Below are 22,673 nucleotides of genomic sequence, written 5' to 3'. Positions count from 1 at the left end.
AGGCTCCATCTGCTCCAGCGGCATCTGCTGCCACAGACAGGTCCCCACAGTAGCCTAACCTTGGAGATCACATTCGCACATGAGCACTGTTCATCTGGGTGATAGCTGCGGGGGTGGGGGTGGGGGGGCGGGCAGGCAGCGGGGTGCAGACAGACAGGCACTGCCTCTACCCTGCAGGCTGCCGGAGCCGCCTCACCCACACACACAGACCAAGCCCACAAAGCCAAATCTTTGAGCTGCTGCTGAGAAACCCATAAAAAGTAATGCTATTTCTAACCTCCTCCACCATGGAAAAATACACACGCCACTAAGCAACCCAGATTCTCTAAAAGATTTATTTTTATACTCTCCTCCACACCCCCCACCTTTACCTCCCCCAGAAAAATTTTAGGTGTAACATTTGCTAGCTTTTTAGCAGTTTGACACTGTGCTAGGCATCAACTGACGAAGTTGTTGTGTGTTTTGGTTTAACACGAAACATAAAGGTGTTTTTCTGAATGTCTACTTGATGAGAAAATAGTCTAGTCTAACAACACAAGGACAGCACCCAGTGCCCAGGCAGAGCAAATGCTCAATTTCCCAGGCCACAGGCAGAGATGGCCAAGGCAACAGGACTCTCCTCCCAGTTTCTAGAAGTGGTGTCTGCCTGCTGGCCTTCCCCTTTGCCTTGCTGGGTCTTCCTCTTTACCATAAAGCATCCCTGGTGCCCTTGCTGAACTCTAGTAGTTTTTCTCCATGCCACTCCTCACCTTCAAGTGGAAGAATGAGGGGAAAGCAGTGAGATGGGACTCAAGCCTGAGTCCCGAGTCCCCTGATGCTACACACATGGCTCGGCGGGGAGAGGGCAGGGAGGGAGGAAGGAAGAACACGGAAGGTGGGAGAGCCTGAATGAGACCTGGAGAACCCCGAAACTCTCACAAGCCAAGAGGGACCCTGGACCTAGTCTACCTAGGATCTGTCCTAGGACACCCGCCCCCGACTGGGAATCTTGGTGTCACCTCCCCTGATGACAACCTCAAAGGCCAGAGAGGCACCAAATGACCCCAACCTAATGGCCAAGACTGCCTGGGTTCTCATGGAGCCAGGATGTCTTGGTGCAGCTTCTGAATGACCCCAACCTAACTGTGAGGCAGAGTTTAAATCCTCCTTCAAGTTAGGGAACCCCCAGCATAAACCTTCCACAGTTTAATATGTTTTACTGGACACTGGCAAAAACACATCTGGAGAAAGTAAGCATTCCTTCAGACAGTGTGAACAGCAGAGACCTGTACTCGGAGGTGATGCTTCTCCCAACACTACTGATCTTCTCTGATGTAGCCTGAAAGTTTAAATGTAACACAAAGACAGAAGCTCAGGTCAGGCTGCATCACCCGTATCTACAGTCATGTTCTGACTGCTAGAGCACGTCCCCACTGCAACCACATGTCTCACACTGGAACTTCCACTTGGCTCCCTGGTCCTCATCATCCACTTCACATACTTTAGGGACCTTGAAGGAAACCAAAATAAGAAGTGGGACGTCCCCGTCTGAACCTTTCTTCTCAGTGCTGGAAGCTGACCATGTCTACGTCTCATGAAGAGGACAGGAGAAGGTACAAGAAACTGCAATTCATGACCTGTTCACCCCCATCCCAGCAGCTCTGTGCTCAGCCAGGGCTCCAGCACTTCACCCTCCTGGCTCCAGAAAGACACCTCATGGAACTCTTCAGCACACCTCTTACTCCTGAAATTGGATGGGAAGATCCACCTCCGCTCTCTTTCTCTGACCCAGACAGCCACGGTCCTTGGGTAAAAGCTAGCATTTGGATGAAAAACAATAGCTGACATTTCATCAAGCTCTGACTATGCACTGAATGCTAAATTAAGAATCTTCACAGTAATTCCACAAAACAATTATTATCCTACATAAAGATGAGAAGACCTTAGCCCCAGAAGGGGTTAGGGTTTCCTAAAGGTGGGGGGTGCGGAGGAGAGTATAAAAAATAAAGTGAGTGAAAGCAGCAAGCACAGAATTTGGGCCAAAGGTCGTGTTTCCAGCTATACCTTATAGACGTGATATGGCAAAGAGGCACCTGTGTTCAGATTTATCAAGGAGGTCTAAAATTTAAAACACGTTTAATAACAACCCAGACATAGGGACTCGACCTGATTTTAAAACCAAGTCCAAAAAATTGCACTGTACAGTAAAACAAGCACATTTTGTAGTTAATGAAAAGCCCAGACCTCCCTGGGCTGTCCCAGCCCAGCAGATAGAGCACTGTGGTAATGCCACCAGTCCTTTCCATCAGCATGCAGGAATGTGTCCCAGCCCAGCTGCGAGCTTCAAGGGACAGAATTTTACAAGTGACAGATCAAGAATAAACTCCAGGACAGTCAGCTGTGAGAACCTTAGAGATAAAAGCTCTTACAACACCTCAGAATCCAAGTATGTGCCTAGAAATGACCTGCACTGCACCGACCTGCTGCCACACTGCACCAGGCAACATGCGGTCCTGCAGATGGGAATTTGCTCTTAACTCCTGTCGTAGTCAGAAGGAGCCATACAGCTTTACTTTTAATTAAAATCCATATACAGTAATGTAGTCAAGAAAAAGTTTTCCATTACCAATTCTGAAAGTTGCTTAAAATAGCTGACAGAATGACGTAACTCCATATATGGGAGAAAACTGGGTACTTATGTAGTTTGCAAGAATTATTTCTACTTCTGTCAAAATTCTGTAAATCAATCACAGAATCACACTCCGTAGGGAATTAGTCCAGTGGTGTGTTTGGTTACCCAGCAAAATTCTACTTAAAAACTGTTCCAGGTTTTGGTGGGTGAAGTCAAAGAGGTCTACATCTGAGATGACAATGAGAAACCACACCGTGCCCACACTCTCTAGGGCTCTGCTGAAAACGAGCTACAACGTTCCACCTCAAGCTGGTGGTCAGTGTGCCAAATTGTAGAAGAAAAACAGTGTAGCTCAGCAACACTCCCCATGTCAGGGAAGGTAAGGGATTTGCCAACATCACACTGCCTGGCAGGTAATGAGAACTTCGAGAACAAGAAGTACTCCATCGGTCACTGACCAGCCACAAGGCCCTCGGCCTGGTGCCCCTATGGAAGCGTACCCCGCCCTGGGAGACTACCAAATGGGCTCCATGTTTGCAGATCCCTGATGGTGAAATCCACTCAGCAAAGAACTACATAGGAACTGCAAGCCACACTGACTCAGAGTGTCTGTTAAGTACAGGATGCTTCTGAGCACCTTCAGGAAGCTTCCAACTTGTGAAAAATCCATGCAAATCCAAGGGTCTGTGTGCCTCAGTAAGGAAGCACATTAAATCCTTCCTGATTCTCCAACTGCTTCATCTATTTCCAACAACCACCATGAATAAGAAGGCTTGCATAAGCTCTTGAGAGACTCTCCATCAATCATTCCATCTAACAAAAGGCTCACTGAACTACTCCAAGCTAGCAGACACCACTTCCAGTCCTAGAGGAAAAAACAAGTGGGAGGGAGGGAGATTCTTGCCCTTATAAAGCTTACATTCTAGCAAGGAATATGGCATAAACAATGAGTCATGCCTGGCACATAAAATTTAGGGGGAAAAGAATCTTGTTTTATAGAACTTTTTTACTTTCCTAAAGTTCTCCACAGCTTGAGAACTAGGGAGAAGACGAATCATTAAAATACTTAAGAGTTGATGAAACAGAGGCACACAAAGGTGAAGAGGCAGACCGAGGCAGGTAGGCTTCTCCTGGCACCACAGTCCCCTCTTCCAGGCACCTTCACTGACTGTCCCCCACGGGGGTTGGCTCTGAATTGAGCTTTGGGTCTGAGGAGGTCCAGAGGTGATCAAAACACATGTGTCATCTAAGCTCCTACTTCCAGATACACCAAGGTCAGGCCACTCATACCCCGCCCTTAAGAAGTAACACAGGAACAAACACAGCAGATTAGGAGGTCAACATCCCCTTACAGTACAGATCACGCCAACACAGAGAAAGGAAAACCTGCCCACTGGCTGCTACAGTAGCCGTTTTGAGTGCACTACCCGCCAGGTGCTGTAGAAAGCATGGTGGCTCCTCACGTCCCACGGCAACCCCAGTATTATTTCCATTTTACAAAGTTGGAAACCAAGCAAAACAAAGAATTTAGAATGAGAAAGAAAGAATCCCACTTCTCACCAATCTTAAATGTGCTTAAACATCTGGGTATTAAATGCTCAGGCAGAGCAATAAAGACAAATTGAATAGCAAGATTATTATTTTTCTTCAGATATTCTAGTAAATCTAGAAATATTTTGTATACATTAACAACCCACCGTGAATAATATTTGGTAATACCTGGGTATTAAACAAAAAAGAAAAAGTCCCATTTAATCTGATACCATGCAACTTTCCTTCAATCCCAGTTACACTGGAAAGATATTAATAGTTTTTGCACCTTGGAGTTGGGACCACATTCTTGAGAGGGACACCATCTCATAACAGTCAGTGGTGTGACAAGCTCTGCTTCACAAACATTATCAAAGAGAAGAGTCTCAAGCTGTACTCACCTTTTTAAGCCTAAGGTATATGAAAACTGATGTCAGTTCCTGAAAACGGTCCAATGAGGAGAGAGCACTTTGATGTTACCAACGTGGAGCTTGAACTGCTGAAAGGAAAAATAAAGAATTTCAGTGAATCATTTCTTGGCTTCCCTTAGTGAACCATCCCCTTCCCCAAATTCCAAAAAATACTAGAAAGGACTTCCTTGGTGGTCCAGTGGTTAAGCAGCCACGAGCTCAATCTCTGGTCGGGGAACTAAGATCCCACATGTTGCAGAGCAACTAAGCCTGTACAATGCAACTACTGAGCTCCCATACTCTGGAGCCTGCCTGCCACAGCTAGAGTCTACACACTGCAACCAAGATCCCACGTGCCGCACCTGAAACTCAAGGCAGTCGAATAAATTTTTTTTAAAAGATGCCCATTTAGGGGCTTCCCTGGTGACTAACTGGTAAAGAATCAGCCTGCCAATGCAGGGGACATGGGTTCAATCCCTGACCCAGGAAGATCCCACATACCATGGACCAACTAAGCCCATGCACCCGCCACAACTATTGAGCCCGTGCTCTAAAGCCTGGGAGCCACAACTACTGGCCCGCATGCCACAACTACTGAAGCCCGTGCGCCCTAGAGCCCGTGATCCACAACAAGAGAAACCCCCCTGGATGAGAAGCCCGCACAATGCAACTAGAGAACAGCCCCTGCTCGCTGAAACTAGACAAAAGTCTGCACAGCAACAAAGACCCAGCTCAGCTAGAAGTAAATGAAAAAAAATTTTTTTAAATACTAGAGGACTGTCACAATAAAAGGCACAAACACCAAAATGAATAAAACAAGCATCAAATAATAGAGAGAAGGAAGAGAGAAGCCCCCAGCACACAATCTGGGGTACATGGCATGAACTGGGGATAAACTCCCCCAAACAGCTCTTCAGCAGCCACAGGGCCATCAGGTTCTCAGTCTCCAATCAAAGGACACAGACTTGTTTCTTCAAAGTCACAGGCCTTTTCTTCAATGATGGGTCGCAAACATATATACTGGACAACGTCTTTATTGGACTAGGTTTTAACTACAGAGATCCTAAATATGGCTGTAGTTTATGAACCCAGAGTGTCTGTCAACCACATGGATCACTGATCCTTAATTGTAAAGGAAAAAGACCGCACCTTTTTCCTCCACTGAAACACGTCTAATTTTGTGGAAGCAACAATGACCTATGCTTAGACCTCGCTGAAGTGCTCACTTCCAAGATTTGTGTCTTCAAGGCTGTCTTCACCTATGCCCTCCACACTGCTGGCAGGACAGACTCCCGACTGTCTAGTTCCAGTTCACACGATCTGTCACCAGCATCCTCCTCCCAGTTTGATGAGCACACTGTCCTTCACATCACTCCAGGTCACATCAGGTGACCACCTAATGCCTGACAAAGCAGTTCCAGGTCAACTCAGTCAGCTCTGTCTCAAATGGCACAGGCACCTCTCAGCACCCAGCCTGCCAACGTGTGGGATTACATTCCTGTCCAAGGGTGAATAAGCCACCATCTGTCTAGCTTGTGTGCCGCAGCAGGAGACCTGCCCCCTGAAGCATGTTCCTGCCATATGTCACTCCTGAGTGATCAGTCAAGACTAAGACATTCAAATAAAAAATGACTGTATCCAGCCAAAGGACCCTGTGAGATTCCTGTGGACATTCACCCTGAACACACAAGCCAAATACCCCTCTATTTTTATGTAACTCCTTCCTACCAATACTGTGAACCTACACTCTCTCCTGCCTTCTACTCACTGAGAGAAGAAAACAACCCACTTCTGACTTTGATGATGGTTTTATTCCTCAACTGAGACTGCTCCTGTCAGTCTTCCTGGGATTCAAATGCTGATTTCCTGGGAACAGAAGTCAGTGGAATAACCAGAAATGTATGTGGTGGATAGAATTCTAAGGTGACTGCCAGTGGGGTCACACCTTTGCATAATTCCCTCCTCGTAAGTGTTGGCAGAATCCGTGACTTGCTTGTGTCAGAACATGACAAAAGCAATGAGATGTCATTCCCTTGATCTGGTTTCACTATTTAAGACTCCATGTCAGCCTACTATTAATAGAAAGTGAGGGACTCCCTTTGCAGCTCTCAAGAAATGCGCAATCATCTCTGAAGGGCCTGTGAGGGGCCACACAGCAAGGAACCACAGGGGCCTCTAGGCACTGAGGACGGTCACCAGCTGACAATCAGCAAAGAAACAGGGACATCAGATCCACAGCTGCAAGGACCTACAGCTACAATTTAACCTGCTCACTTAAATGAGCTTAGAAGTGGATTCTTGCCCCACTCACGCCTCCAGAAGAGAACACAGCTGGGCTGAAGCTTGTTGGCAACCTCAGATCCTGAGTAGAAAACCAGCTAAGACATTCCCAGACTCCCAACCAGTGGAAATCATGAAATAACATGCGGGTGTCAGTTTAAGTTATTAAGTTTACAGTCATTTGTTTTGTAGCAACAGTAAATATATTTACTAATTAAACATAGGAGTTTATAATATATGCATATGTTAAATGCACATACAACTACCAAATCAAAACAGCTCTCCATACCTGACTCATCTGTCCATAAGCAAAAACTCATTTCTCCTATTTGAGTATGAGCTTTTTGCGGGCAAGAATGCAAATCATCATCACCCTGGTATCATCATGCTTGTGAAGAATATGTGGCACATGGGAGGCCTTTAACATTTTTTTAAAATACAGTTAAGTCCCCTACATAAAAACCTTCAAGTTGTGAACTTTCAAAGATGCAAACACGCGTTCCAGCAATGTCAGGTGTGAAACTGCAGGTTGCCCTCCATCTCCCATTGCCACTGATCCTTCAGCTCTACCATCTCCCACCTCCTCCAACCAGTAACTTTTGTTGCCCTTTCACTCGATGCCAGCCTCTGTATGCTAGCTATTGTATTGTACTACTGTACTCTTCAAGGTACTGTACTGTAAGATTAAAAATGTTTTGTTTTTGTGCTTGTTTTTTGTACATTACTTGTGTGAAAAGTACTGTAAACCTATTACAGTACAGTTCTATATAGCTAATTGGTGGGTACCTAAGCTAACTTCACTGCACTTACAAACAAACGGGACTTAATGAGTATGCTCTCAGAATGAAACTCATTTTTATATAAGGGAAGATGATGCTGTGAAAGTGCTGCAATCAATATGCCAGCAAATTTGGAAAACTCAGCAGTGGCCACAGGACTGGAAAAGGTCAGTTTTCATTCCAATCCCAAAGAAAGGCAATGTCAAAGAATGCTCAAACTACCGCACAATTGCACTCATCCCCAAGTAAGATGGTAGGCGTTGCAAGAGGGCATCAGAAGGCAGACACACTGAAACCATACTCACACACTAGTAAAGTAATGCTCAAAATTTTCCAAGCCAGGCTTTAGCAATACGTGAACCGTGAACTTCCAGATGTTCAAGCTGGTTTTAGAAAAGGCAGAGGAACCAGAGATCAAATTGCCAACATCCGCTGGATCATCGAAAAAGCAAGAGAGTTCCAGAAAAACATCTATTTCTGCTTTATTGACTATGCCAAAGCCTTTGACTGTGTGGATCACAATAAACTGTGGAAAATTCTGAAAGAGATGGGAATACCAGACCACCTGACCTGCCTCTTGAGAAACCTATATGCAGGTCAGGAAGCAACAGTTAGAACTAGACATGGAACAGACTGGTTCCAAATAGGAAAAGGAGTACGTCAAGGGTGTATATTATTACCCTGCTTATTTAACTTATATGCAGAGTACATCATGAGAAATGCTGGGCTGGAAGAAGCTGGAATCAAGATTGCCGGGAGAAGTATCAATAACCTCAGATATGCAGATGACACCACCCTTATGGCAGAAAGTGAAGAGGAACTCAAAAGCCTCTTGATGAAAGTGAAAGAGGAGAGTGAAAAAGTTGGCTTAAAGCTCAACATTCAGAAAACGAAGATCATGGCATCTGGTCCCATCACTTCATGGGAAATAGATGGGGAAACAGTAGAAACAATGTTAGACTTTATTTTTGGGGGCTCCAAAATCACGGCAGATGGTGATTGCAGCCATGAAATTAAAAGACACTTACTCCTTGGAAGGAAAGTTATGACCAACCTAGATAGCGTATTCAAAAGCAGAGACATTACTTTGCCAACAAAGGTCCATCTAGTCAAGGCTATGGTTTTTCCAGTGGTCACGTATAGATGTGAGAGTTGGACTGTGAAGAAAGCTGAGCGCCGAAGAATTGATGCTTTTGAACTGTGGTGTTGGAGAAGACTCTTGAGAGTCCCTTGGACTGCAAGAAGCTCCAACCAGTCCCTTCTAAAGGAGATGAGTCCTGGGTGTTCTTTGAAAGGAATGATGCTAAAGCTGAAACTCCAATATTTTGGCCACCTCATGCGAAGAGTTGACTCATTGGAAAAGACTCTGATGCTAGGAGGGATTGGAGGCAGGAGGAGAAGGGGACGACAGAGGATGAGATGGCTGGATGGCATCACCAACTCGAAGGACATGAGTTTTGGTGAACTCCGGGAGTTGGTGATGGACAGGGAAGCCTGGCATGCTGCGATTCATAGGGTTGCAAAGAGTCGGACACGACTGAGCGACTGAACTGAACTGAAAGCCAAATTAAAAGGGTTATGATTTGTCAATCTCCGGTTACTACAATAAGGCCAAAGCAATAGAGTTTGTGCAATCCTTCAAAGCAGAACTCAGAGCCTCAAAATTAATTTCAAAATAGGTGGAAGACACTGAGCATCATGTCTTATCTCCAAACCATGAGTAGACAGTTTTTTGGGGACTGGTTATGTCATTCTACCTGTGAACCTGAGTCACTACTTAGTAGTTCTGCTCCATAGTTACCACTTTTGCCAAATATCCTTCCCAATTCTTGGGCATGTAGCTATTAGCTGAATGTTAAATGAAAAAAAAAAAAATCCCTAAGAAAATTTCCAGTCAGAATCATTCTTAATTTTCCATTTGTATACGTATTCATTCCCAACCAAAATGGAAAAACCTGTGTAGGTCAAATGCCCTGACTCTAAATCTGAAACAAAAGGCTACTATCAACTTCATGACAACCTATTTCAAAGGTTCTTTAAGATCATTTTTTAACTGATTTTAAGATCATCATTTTAACTGATGATCTGTAATTTTTTTAAGCAAGACATTAAGCTGTTTAAAAGCTGAATGCATAAATCATCCAGTTTCTGCTATCCTTGAGATTAAAATTAGTTTTTTTATTACAAAGAATATTGTTACTCAAGTTGTATCTATTTTAAATGTTGAAAGGACTAGTATAAAAATGGGAGATTTTGGAGAAGGAAATGCCAACCCACTCCAGTACTCTTGCCTAGAAAATTCCAAGGATGGAGGAATCTGGTGGGCTATACAGTCCATGGGGTCGCAAAGAGTCGGACACGACTGAGCGGCTTCACTCACTCAGTTCTGTTAATTATTTTTAACTTTATAAATAAAAATGCAATGAAGATCAGTGTGAATAAACCATATATGTATAGATTTTCCCATGCCCTTCCAATAAATTTTAAGAAGTGCAAAAAAAAAAAAAAAAACGGGAGATTTTAAAACATTCAAGTCAGTTAAATTACTAAAGAAAGTACAAAATTAAAACTTCTTTCATCACAGAAACACACCATACTTTCGAAATCTATATTCAGGATCTTATTATATATTCTTCCTCCCTCATGAATCACTCAATAAATCTGAACATTATTTCCAAGATTAATCCCTGGTGCTCAACCTCTTAGGCAGCAGAATGAGCACACTAAAGCCAAGAAAAACTCAAAACACCAATTCCATGACAAACAAGGCAGAGAATTTCAATAAACTCATCACTTCTCAGCATAACTAACTCTCTTGGGCCTATCTCTACATCTAAAAATAGCCAGTGACCCACAGCAGGAAACTCAAGGGGTTACGGAGCCATCCTCCCCCCTCAGGCAGAAGAAGTACTAGGCCTAGAGGACTGAACACATCCAGCTCCCTGCACCCTGAACTCGAATTAAGTGCAGGTCTTTTCCTTCTTCCCACAAAGCACAGCTCCACACAAAGCTCAATGCTTCGGAGAAAGAAGGCTGAGAATGAATAACATGCCCCTACCCATGAAACAGCCTCGCGAGGGGCGGTTCACTTAAGAGAATAAATAAGCACAGGTGCTCACACTAGGTCTGGCAGCGGTCCTCCTGAACCACCCCCGATGCTTGAGCACCTGAGGATGGGTCCACCTCCTGACCTCTGATTTCTAGCAAGCAGAGGCTGCGGCTGGGGGCGGGGCGGCGCTGAAGAGCCGGTGCAAAGCAGGGCCTAGGCACCCCTGCAGAGGAGCAGGCCGCCAGGCCCGTCGTACATGAAGGGGGCACAGAAGGGCACAAGGTTCAAGTTACGGAGAAACCGAGGAACGGGCCATGTCCTTTTTAATTTCTGTTTGGCTGGGTCGAAATGGCAACCCACTCCAGTATTCTTGCATGGAGAATCCCATGGACGGAGAAGCCTGGTGGGCTACAGTCCACGGGGTCACAAAGAGTTGGACACTACGGAGCGACTTCACTTTTCACTTTCACTTTGGCTGGGTCAGGCGTTAGTTGCAGCACGTGGGATCTTCACTGCTGTGTGCGGCTACCATTCATTGCGGCACACGGGATTAGCTGCCCTCCCGCATATGGGATCTCCGTACCACCCCCCATCAGGGATTGAACAGGCATCCTCTGCGTTGAAGGTGGATTCTTAACCACTGAGCCACCGGCGAACGCAGAGCCACAGCCATTCTTAACTTGCACAACCTCGATGAATTCTCTTTAACGTAGTGGAAGACTGAGGCTGGTATGAGGCCTGGCAGTGGGTCCTCTGGAACAGGGGCCCCTGAGTACAGGACGACCCCCGTGCGTGATCGGGGTCTCAGACATCAGCAGTAGCTGCAGGCTCCACTTACTGAGGGACTAGGGAAGCAGAAGACCACTCCTTTCCCAACTGCTCGGGCCCTGGAGGAGCCCACAGGCAGCTGGACGAACGGACACAGGACCAGGTTTCTGGTCCCCGGACCCCGCGATGTTCGCCTTCTCCCTGGGGCTGAGCTGTTCCAGTGCAAACGGCCCGGGGTGGTGCCACTCACTGCCCATCGCCACCACCTGCAAGTCCAGCCAAGGTGGCCCGTGCACAGGCCGGGCCCACAGCCAACGCCAACTCCTGAGGAAGGTCGGGCCTCTCCGAGTGAACGGCCTACGGCCTGACAGGAAACCGGACGGTTTTCCGCTCTGCTCTGGCCCAACTGCCTCAGGCGGCAACATTCAGAAGCTCCATCGCTCAACTTCACACAGGCCAGAACCACCTGTGAGGGAACCAGGCCAAAGAGCCGCCGGGGCAACACTGTACTGCGAAGTCGCGGAACAGCCAAAGTTGCGGCCAGGCGGAGCTTCACAGGGACGCACACAGTACGCAGGGACTCAGGGAGGCACGCACGCACAAGGGCGAGTGCACGCATATGACGCACATGTAGGTGCGCACTTACTTGCTTATGTGCAGCCAAGGCTTAAAGGCCATTAAGATGGAAGCTTGTGGGGCCTAGACAGAGATGTAATGTTTCAAAGGCAGTTGCTACTGCTACTGCTAAGTCGCTTCAGTCATGTCCGACTCTGTGCGACCCCAGAGATGGCAGCCCACCAGGCTCCCCCATCCCTGGGATTCTCCAGGCAAGAATACTGGAGTGGGTTGCCATTTCCTTCTCCAATGCATGAAAGTGAAAAGTGAAAGTGAAGTCGCTCTGTCATGTCGGACTCCTAGCGACCCCATGGACTGCAGCCTACCAGGCTCCTCTGTCCATGGGATTTTCCAGGCAAGAGTACTGGAGTGGGGTGCCATTGCCTTAGGAGAACAGAAACCTAGACAGTCTATTAAAAAGCAGAGACATTACCGACAAAGGTCCGTATAGTTAAAGCTATGGTTTTTCCAGTAGTCATGTATGGATGTGAGAGTTGGACTATAAAGAAAGTTAAGCGCAGAAGAATGGATACTTTTGAACTATGGTGCTGGAAAAGACTCTCAGAGTCCCTTGGACTGCAAGATCAAACCAGTCAATTCTAAAGGAAATCAGTCCTGAATATTCATTGGAAGGAAGCTGAATATTCATTGAAGCTGAAGCTGAAACTCCAATACTTTGGCCTCCTCATGCAAAGAGCCGACTCATTAGAAAAGACCCTGATGCTGGGAAAAATTGAAGGCAGGAGGAGACAGGGACAGAGGATGAGATGGTTGGATGGCATCACCGACTCGATGGACTTGAGTTTGAGCAAGCTCCAGGAATTGGTGATGGACAGGGAAGCCTGACATACTACAGTCCATTGGGTCGCATAGAGTCGGACACAACTGAGCGACTGAACTGAGGAGAACACGAGTTTTCAGCAAAACTAGTAAAAGCACCTTAAAGAAACGTCAAAAAAGACACCGGCTTCCTTTAAGTGATGTTCTGGTCCAAGATGGGGAGTTTACTGCTACAACTGACCTGACCCTTGAACATGACTGAGCAGCGGAACCCCTCAGAATGCAGACTTTTTCCAACTTTCACTTTACATATGTTTAAGGTCACAAAGTGTGCTGGAGTAGAGGTCACAGCATAAGAAATTGAAAAGAGAAGGGTCTGAGTCCTGTTTCCACCCAAACTGTTCATCTTCCTGCCTTTGGCCCTTCACCCATCAGTCCCCTTGTTCTGGGGGCAGTTGTCATCCCAGCCCCAGCAGCTTGATTTCCAAACTCAAGGGAAGAAAAAAAGGCAAAGCCCAATGCCTCCAGAAAAGATCACCAAGCGTAATGAGGACTGCAGGACATCAAGGCCCTTCTCTGCCTTGGAGCCTCCCTGTCGGCCTGCGGCGCCTCCTGGAAGGGCCTCTCATCCAGTGTCCTCCGTGCAGCAGCCTCACTCATATCCAAATGCAGATGCTATGGGCCATGTAGGTGCCAAAGTCCAGACCCTCGAAGGCTGGGGGAGGGCGGGCAAGCGCACAGCAGGTTCAGCGCAGGCTGGAGAAGCAGTGGCATTTAGAAGACCCGTTAAAACATCCCAAACTTCCTGCCATGTACTCTCAGAAAATAAGGAGGACCTAGGTTGTTAGTTCCCTGAAAACCCAAAATGTAACAAGGGAAACAGGACAGACACAAGTAAGCCCATCAATGTCAATGTCAAGACCTGTTTTCAGAAGCCAAAGATGAAAATGTCCTCAGTTTTTTACCAACCTATATTAATAGTTAACATCCAATAGAGACCCAGTTCTTGGTAGAGAGTTGCTCCTACTAGCCAAGTGCCTGGTCCTGGGAGGAAGTGAACACTCAACACTGGGAAGAGACTGGAGGCAGGAGGCAGCAGCATCCCAAGAGCAGCCAAGCCCACCCAAATCCCTAACCCTTGGACCAGCATCCAGCCCGCAGGTGCCATGGAGGTGCCTGTGCCAGCAGACAGGGTGAGCCGGCGCATCCCCCTGAGGCTGGAAGTAGGCCAGGATTTGACAGGAGTTTCTTGGGGGTAGGTTCCAGAACAAGGACAGGTGCTGGATAGTGAACATGAACAAGGGACCCAGAGACAAGGTCAGAGGGGTGGTGGGCCCAGGGCTCCTGCACATTCGTAGCGACTGGCTTTGACTCAAGCAGAAGGAGGAGCCTTCATTCCACATGGGCTTTCAGACTCCAACACCTGGGCCCTGTGCCAAATACTGAAGCCATGGGAAGAGGCAAAACCAGACTCTTCCACCCTCAGTGGTGGCCACAGTCTCCATCAGTAGACTAAGTAGTGGGGGCCTGGGAGCCATCGTCTTGCGGGCTTCTCTCCACCTTTATTCACACAGATGCTGAGCCTCTGCCATAGCAACCAGAGATACAGAAGTCCTGAAAAGTGAAGTCGCTCAGTCGTGTCCAACTCTTTGCAACCCCGTGGACTGTAGCCCACTAGGCTCCTCTGTCCATGGGATCTCCAGGCAAGAATACTGGAGTTGGTTGCCATTTCCTTCTCCAACAGGAAGTCCTAAAGGTGTCCAAACCAGCATGAAGAAGCAAACTAAATTCAAGATCATTTCAGTCTTGACAATGCCTCATGTAATTCTCAACATTTAAGTCTATCAGCAGACTCCTCAGCAGAGAGCACCTGCTTGACAGCAGGTATTCAGGTGACACTGCAGCATGTTCACGTTGGCTTCAGGTGACAGGAGCCACCATGGGGGTAATGGAAGGGCCACCTGGGCAAAGTGAAAGTCAGCACCCAAGTGAGGAAGTGAAAGAACACAGGGAAGAGATCAACTCGAAGGCAGGGCCAGGCCCAGTGTAGAAACCTATAACCTGCCCAAGGATGAAGAGACATTTTATTTAGAAGTCAATAAAACATGTTGTTTATCTGACACTGCAACTCAGATACACTATACACAAGCCACGTTCCATCAGACGCGCTCACAAGAGCTGCAGCAGGCTGGAAAACGTATATTGATGAGGAAACCATTGTTCAAAAGAAACATCCATCTACCCCATTTCATGTGAAAGAAATACAGATGCTCTCAACAATCCCATGTTAATTAATCATTTTAACTGAAAATACATCCATGGTTCCACCACCTAATTAGAGGTCAAGTTCATTAGAGGTCAACGTGGTTGGTCTTCAGCCAACTGCTTATATTCCATTTGGTCACAGTTTTTTCTTAAATTACCACAGTCCTCTTCATTTCAGACTATTCTTAGAAAATATTTCCCAACATCTCCATGAAATCAGCAAAAAATAACTACTGAAGTTGAAATTCTACCCACTTGGAGGCAACTACTAGCCAACTAGAATCTGGACATATTGTTCTACATGCTACTGAATAATTAAGGGTAAAAATAAAATTTCAGAAAACATACACAATTTAGTCTTCTCTTGTTTGATGCCATGGAGTCTTTCCTCAGTCTTTCAGGTTTCATTAAAGAAAGCAAAGAACACTGTAAACTGATTTGCTAGTTTCCATACTTGCTGCCAAATTTCCACTTCTGCAAAACCAATTTCAACCAGAAAAAAAAGTAAAGCTAATCTTCTAGTTCTTCACATGGTTTAATTTATTCAGAATGTGGGGTAAAACGTTGGAAGAAAGAAAATCGATCATTGGCAAACAATGAAAATGTTAATTTATTAGTTTTATTTTTTAATCACTACATTGTCTCAGAATCATTTCCTCCTCTGAGTTCTGGAAAGCTTTAAAAACATGAATGCTGCCAAACAATGACCTTGTTATAAGCCAAAGTTCAGTTATTTTAAGGAATTTACTACCTTTTAGACAGAGTTCTCCTGAAAATCCTTCCAAACCACTAACTTTGTTAAGAATTTATACAGGTTTACAATATAATACTGCATAGCTCCCAAACATTTTAGAGTTACACTCTGTGCATAACAAAGCAGTAAAAGCTAAGATGAATGATACAGATAAGGAGAGGGGAGACAGATCAGGAAGTGACTTCAGCGTACAAGGCTAGTCACAGACAATGAAGCCCAGGGCAGAATGCAATGTGGGAGGGATGCTTCAGCCCCGAAGGACCAGAAGGAAGAGTCATTTGGAAAGCATAACATTTTGCAGCTACTGACTTATCAAAATATCTCCCTTCCTCAGCATCTTCAACAGTATAGTCAATAAGCACGAAGTTTTCAGATCCTCAGGTGAAATTAAGCCCCACTTAGCCAGAGCCCGAACAGTTGGGAAATTCAAATAACTGAAATTTTTGTGAGAAGGGAAATTATTACAACCAAAAGACATAATACAAAAAACAATCAGCCACCTTCCCGGTTCCAGTGGCTGCCAGGACCAGAAGGGAGAGGGGAGAGGAAGGGAAAAGAGTTGAGCCAAGAGCTGAAAGCCAGAGGAAGGGACCAGATGCCCCCACCTGGAGGAGACTGGGGCACAGGGAGAGGAACAGACTGAGTGGAAGGGTGGGGAGTCATCCCGGTCTGCAGTCCGTTCACAGAGCCACAGAACACCCTGCCACTGACAAAGAAAATGACAGAAATCACTGTGGCAGTGGACTCAGCCTGAAAAGTACAAGAATACAAAGTCTGAGGAAAGAATGCCCTGATCTGCAGGTGACCTAAACCCAAGCTCAGAAAGGACAGTTAGTTTGTATCCCATACTCCTAATCTGTTCCTTCTGCACTTCCCCTTTCCCTTTGATAACCGTAAATTTGTTACATACTATACAAAAAATAGGTAGGTAACAAGGATTTACTGTATAGCAAGGGGAATTAAAGCCACAGTCTTGTAAGAACCTATAACAGAATAGAATCTGCAAAAACAAACAAAAAAAAACAAAGACTATGCTGTACATCCGAAACTAACACAATATTGTAAATCGACTACACTTTAACACTTAAAAAGGGAGAGTGACTCACAGTCCAAGGCAAGCCGCTCCCGGGGCCCCAGCACAGCCGCAGGACACTGCCACTTGCCAGGGGTTGGGGGGACCTGACCCCAACCTCCCCAGAGCCGACCCCAAGGAAGAAGGGGCTGAGGCTAAGGGGCACCGAGTGTGAAGGGAGGGTGCTTTTCTCGAGCTGCAGACAGCAGGAGCCAGGTCTGAGCACAGAGGCAGCGTCAGAGGCACAAGAGCTGCACAGGTTGTTTTTAGAAAGTGAATTATCATGCGTAGGCCGCCCTTGGAAACTTAGAATTCTGAGAAAACTGTCCTTGTTCCTCTCAAACCCCATCCTGTGTAATGGAGGAGACCCAGTGCTGCTGCCTGCAAACAAGAGAGACAGAGCACCTCTTGGTGACAGCCGTGCAACAAGGCCGCGTGTGTGCACACACACATATATGCTTCCCGGGGCTGCAAGTACAGTTTTCAAAAGTAACAAGCATTCCTTGATGATTTAAAAGTGCACGGACTTCCCTGGTGGTTCATTGTATAAGAATCCACCTGCCAATACAGGGGACACGGGTTTGAGCCCTGGTTTGGGAAGACCCCACATGCCATGGGACAACTAAGCCCATGTACAACTACTGAAGCTCATGCACCCAGAGCTCGTGCTCTGCAACAAGAGAAGCCACTGCGCTGAGAAGCCCACCCACAGTAACTAGAGATTAGCCCCCACTCGCCAACTAGAAAAAGCCAATGAGCAGCAACAAAGACACACCTCAGCAAAAAAAAAAAAAAAATCAAATTAATGAAAATGCATGACTCTACATAATCACACGCAGAAAATGTTTCAAATACATTTAATTGTTGGGGCTTTCTACAAGTACAGGTATAACTGAAGACTGCCACGCCAGAAGCCACTTCCGTGACTGAGAACTGCAGTGTGAGGAGCTGCTATTTGCCTCCCCCTTACCACGGACACCCTGCAGATTCTCATCATGACCTTGGCGGGGACATGGAAGATGAGGTGACTCCACCTCACCTCTCTCGGCCTCTGGACACAACAAAGGCGAAAACCAGATTCCCTTCTCAGTTTGCGGCAAGCACTTGTCCCCAAGACTATCTGAGCAGAAGAATGGAACAAACGTCCTGCCCTCAGAGAGCCTCTCCAGTCTCTGTAGTAAAGCAGCCTTTTGTGCTTCTGGATCCTAAGGGAGAAAAGGGCAGGTCTGTGCAAGGGCCACTCGCTCGGGCCTAGATCTGGCCTCCACGGCACCAGGCAGGTCTCAGCTCCCAGGTCAGACCATCTGGGGGTGGGATCCAGAAATCTGCATTTCAACAAGCCGCCTAAGTAATTCTTAAACATTACCAACATTTGGAAACCAAAATTTAAACCCAAATGAAACTGACCTATGTGAGGGAGGGAGGCAGGCAGCTTGGAGGTCAGAAGCTGGAGGAGATGGGGGCCCTGGGGCAGCTGAGTGAGGCTGACACCAGGCCACCCTGCCTGGGAGGCTGCCACAGAACCCACAACTGAGCAGGGACACACGCCGTCCCCCAGAAGATTGATGGTTGCCCTCTTACCTTTCTCAATGATGCAACTGCTCTGGAGAAGCAGAGCAGAGGCCTGCCCTGCCCCAAGTGTGTCATTTCCCAAGAAGCTCATTCCTGCTACACCTTCCAGCAGCTGAAGATGTGCCCAGAGGAGCACTCTCCTCTCCAGGAGATACCCAGCCGTGTAGCAGACGACAAGGGCAGCCTCCAGGCAGAGGGGCCAGGGAGGGCGAGGTCTGTTGGGTGGTGCCAGAGAAACAGGGTATCACGGGGAGCAGTGGGAGGGGGCCAGGAGACAGAGTCTCAGGCCAGGTCACTGGGACCGTGTGGTTAGCTGCGAGTTGTTCTGGGGTCCCAGACCAGGGAACATGAGAACATCTGACAGTTAATAAACAGCATTTTAAGGAGCCCTCCCAGTGACTCTTACACACACTGAAGTCTGAGATCCTCTCTCTAAAGCACATACAAGATACACGGGGAGGGGAGGAAAAACCAAAGGTCAAAGGCACAGCAGTCTGTCCCCACGCCGCTGCAGAATCCAAGCAAGAAACACCGGAATCAAACGCAGTTCAGTTCAGTCACTCAGTCGTGTCCAACTCTTTGCGACCCCATGAACTGCAGCATGCCAGGCCTCCCTGTCCATCACCAACTGCTGCAGTCCACCCAAACCCATGTCCATTGAGTCAGTGATGTCATCCGACCATCTCATCTTCTGTTGTCCCCTTCTCCTCCTGCCCTCAATCTTTCCCAGCATCAGGGTCTTTTCAAGTGAGTCAGCTCTTCGCATTAGGTGGCCCAAGTATTACCTACGAGTAAGAATGGAAATGGCCAGGAGGGAATACTCTGAACTACGACCACAGGACTTGATGACCCCAAGATGGATCAGATGACCAGGGAGAAGGAGGCAGAGCCAGGAGAAGTCTGGGATTCTGGCTTTGGGACCCAGATTTAGGTTAGGAAAAGAGAGCTTCTACATCACTGTACAGACAACTCTGCCAACATCTGCCTCAAATTCTCTTAGAAGCTACCCTGAGATGTTCCTGATTCGGAAAGATTTTACTTTAAATGCTTTTCTACAACAGCACAGGTGTGAAAGGCACTCCAGTGCCTTCTCCAGCTACAGTCTCCAGCAAGGATCTTGGGAAGCTTTATAAACAGGAATCAATCCAGATTCAGTCTTGGAAGAAGAGAAAGGCTAGAAAAAAATTACTTGACACGATCCAAATGTAGCCATCTGCAGAGAAAAGTATGAAACAATGCTTAATGCTCACCCCAATTTTGAATAGAAAGGAAACAACACAGGGTCTAATACAAAACACATGTTAAAGGCTTCTCTGCCTAAGAATGTCATTTTCCCAAGTTTCAATAACTTGGGAAATTCAGGATATGTACGGAAAGGTCCATTCTTAATTAACTACGCTCATGAAGGACACTGTATAATTGAACAATGACAAATACGTATTCATTTCTGTCTTTACAGAATGTTTTTATACTCATCATTAAATTCAGGTGTGTCTCATGTTCTGAATATTCTCTCTTTAAAAAGCAGCAAGGCCCACTCTGAGGATGTGGCTCCAGGGAGTGAGGAAGCTGTCCCGTCTTCAGCCTGGGTCCTTCCCTCACAGCTCAGGGGAGGACCAGCTGTCTGGCCTGGAAGAGGAGGCACACTGTGGCCTCAGTGGTGCCTGCAAATGGCCCACGTGGAAGGAAGGCCAGCCTGCTCGGAATCACAGGCACGTTTCATCCGCATGGGCTTCGAAGGGGCTGCTATCAAGGTGATGAGCTCCTGGTCCCCAGGGAGATTCCATCCATGGATGAAGGGATCTCCTCAGTCAAGGGACAAGGCAGAGGGACTTCACACCAATGGGCAGGTGACCACTCCTGTCCACTGAGAAAGAAGGTCAAAAAAAAACAGAGCAAGTCCTGGAGAGAAAGACATCTTTGCAGAGGGAAGGAAATCATGAGAGAAAGAACAGCAGCAGCAAATACTCAGCTGAGTCCAAGATGCTACACGGAGAACCTCGCATCTGCCGCTACTGTCATGCACCCCTACACCCCAGCTGTGAACAAATGTGGTCAAGTTGATGTAAAACTTTATGACCCAGCCAGAGGCCTGGGCAAAGAAGAGCTGAGAACATGCCTGTATCAAGGTATCAAGAGCTGCCAGCTAGAAGGACCTGTCTGCTATTGGGCTTGAAAGAAGCTGAGGCAGCAGAGGGCAGATTTACTAGCTGTGGTGCAGGGGCCACTCATCAGCCAACCAGGGACCTTTGATCAAAATCAGCGTGTGCTCTTAGAAGGTATCTGAAAATAAAGTATAGCCTTTTCTCTTAGAGGGGAAGACAGAATGAACACGCCTTGAGTTGTGTGAGCAGCACACAGACAGGATATGTGGACAGAAATAAATGACAGATAAAGATGACAGAGATGATTGATAGATAGACAGAAGGTTGATATAAATAGAGAATAAAGATGATGTGGATATAAAGTCAGAAAACAAGAAACACTGAGGAAAAAATGAATGAAAAGCATGTAACAACGTAGGACACAGAACACACTAAGGCTTGCAGCTCCTTTTACCAAGGCCCTTACTCAGAGCTACAACCATGGGACATTCACAACTAAACTTCATTTTACCCAATAGTCAGAAATTAGGAAGTTGCCATAGACTATGCAAACTCTTTCGTTGAAGGAGATGTTATGGGATTGTGTAACACCAGTGCTCCAGGAAAACAACAGCAAGTTTCAGGAACACGTGGTCATCCTGATCTGAGAATAAAATGAGGAACTGCTGCCCCTCCGGGGTCGTGGGTCTGTCTGGGGGTGAACACCACAGACCTGCCCTTTCTGCACAAATTATGAGTCTCCTTCAGAGGGCATTTTCTGGGACCTTGTGTTACAGAGCTCAAAAGGCCACTGTTCTGGCCCAGTCCTTTCTCTGCCCGCCTTGGAACACCATTGTGCCCAGCCAGCTAAGGGAAGAGGAATACCTCTCTCGAGAGACCAAACCTGGGCCTCAGAAAAAGTCCAGAAGGAAAGACGATTGGCCTAAACACTGAATTAATGAACAACTAATGTATCAACTGCAGACTTCTACAAGGTGTAATTAGATCACAAATACTTTTTAGAGACCTAGTGAAAGAAAGGAAAGGCAACCGTGAGAAAGAATTTAACCTTCAGGGCACAACGGACGAGTCCATATCCTCAACGTCCCGCTCCATGTTTAAACATCAGTTTGAAGTCAGACAGAGGAAGACAAACACTATATGACCTCACTTACATGTGAAATCTAAAAAATACAACAAACGACTGAATATAACAGAAAAAAAGCAGGATCACCAATACAGAAAACAAACTAGTGGTCTGTTATCAGGGGCAACACAGGGGTGGGGGTGGGGGGTAAAAACTACTGGCTACAAGGATGTATTTATAGCACAAGGAACATAGCCAGTATTTTATAATAACTATAAATGGAGCGTACCCTTTAAAAATTACATAAGACATTTTAAAATAAAAACAAAAGATGGTTTGGGACAATGGAGTCTCTTTTCTGGATATTAAGTGAACAACAAGGAGTAACAGCAGACGCCGAAGCTTTCCCTCTTGCCAGCAAGCTTTCCCTCTTGCCAGCTGCTGCCCGGCCGGCATGTGTGCGCTAACCATGACCCGCTGCTGCCACCTGTCATCTGCGGCAGGGCTCCTGGCCTCGGCAGTGCTGACACCTGGGGCTGGGTGGCCGTCCCCACCCTGGAGGACAGCTGCAGGCTCCCTGGTCTCTACCCACCCAACGCCTGCCCCACCCCTGCCTCCCAGTTATGACAACCAAAGATGTCTTCCCCACACCGTCAGCGTGCCCTGCGGGGAAGAGCGCCTCCATGGAGAACCCGTGCTGGAAAACACCCCACGCAGTGGCTGATTTCTCACAAATCGAGGGCCCGGGCTACACTCTGGACCCCAGAACACCATCCTGCAGTTGCCTGCCATGAACACTTGGGTGGGTGGGTCACGGCAAGTCCACCACCAGGAGGCCAGGCTGACGAAGGGGGCCATAAAGGAGCAAAGGCCGGCGAGGGACCCTCTCTGGCCATCAAAAGAAGGGCTACGTCAGCTAGCACCTTCACACCAGGCCTCTGGGGATTGCTAAAAGGGAAAAGACTTTCCAAACAGCTTTTCCACAGGAACCCGGCCACCTCACCCTTTACCATTTAA

General features: G+C 46.9%; 1 protein-coding gene across 8 annotated transcripts in view; it reads right to left on the bottom strand.

Moving 5' to 3' along the window:
- LDLRAD4 (low density lipoprotein receptor class A domain containing 4) overlaps positions 1-22,673 on the bottom strand; it is a 165,518-nt gene that overhangs the window by 125,526 nt on the left and 17,319 nt on the right. For 7 of the 8 annotated variants that reach the window (XM_055559138.1, XM_055559144.1, XM_055559145.1 and 4 more), the window contains exon 2: positions 4,543-4,640. The gene's annotated coding sequence lies outside the window, so the exon portion shown is untranslated. The remainder of the gene's footprint in view (positions 1-4,542; positions 4,641-22,673) is intronic. The other variant, XM_055559142.1, reaches the window with a different exon arrangement.

This window comes from Bubalus kerabau, chromosome 21, assembly GCF_029407905.1.
Source record: "Bubalus kerabau isolate K-KA32 ecotype Philippines breed swamp buffalo chromosome 21, PCC_UOA_SB_1v2, whole genome shotgun sequence".
Taxonomy (NCBI): Eukaryota; Metazoa; Chordata; class Mammalia; order Artiodactyla; family Bovidae; genus Bubalus; species Bubalus kerabau.
Note: the sequence above shows the minus strand (reverse complement) of the source record. Positions and strands in the feature narration are given on the sequence as shown.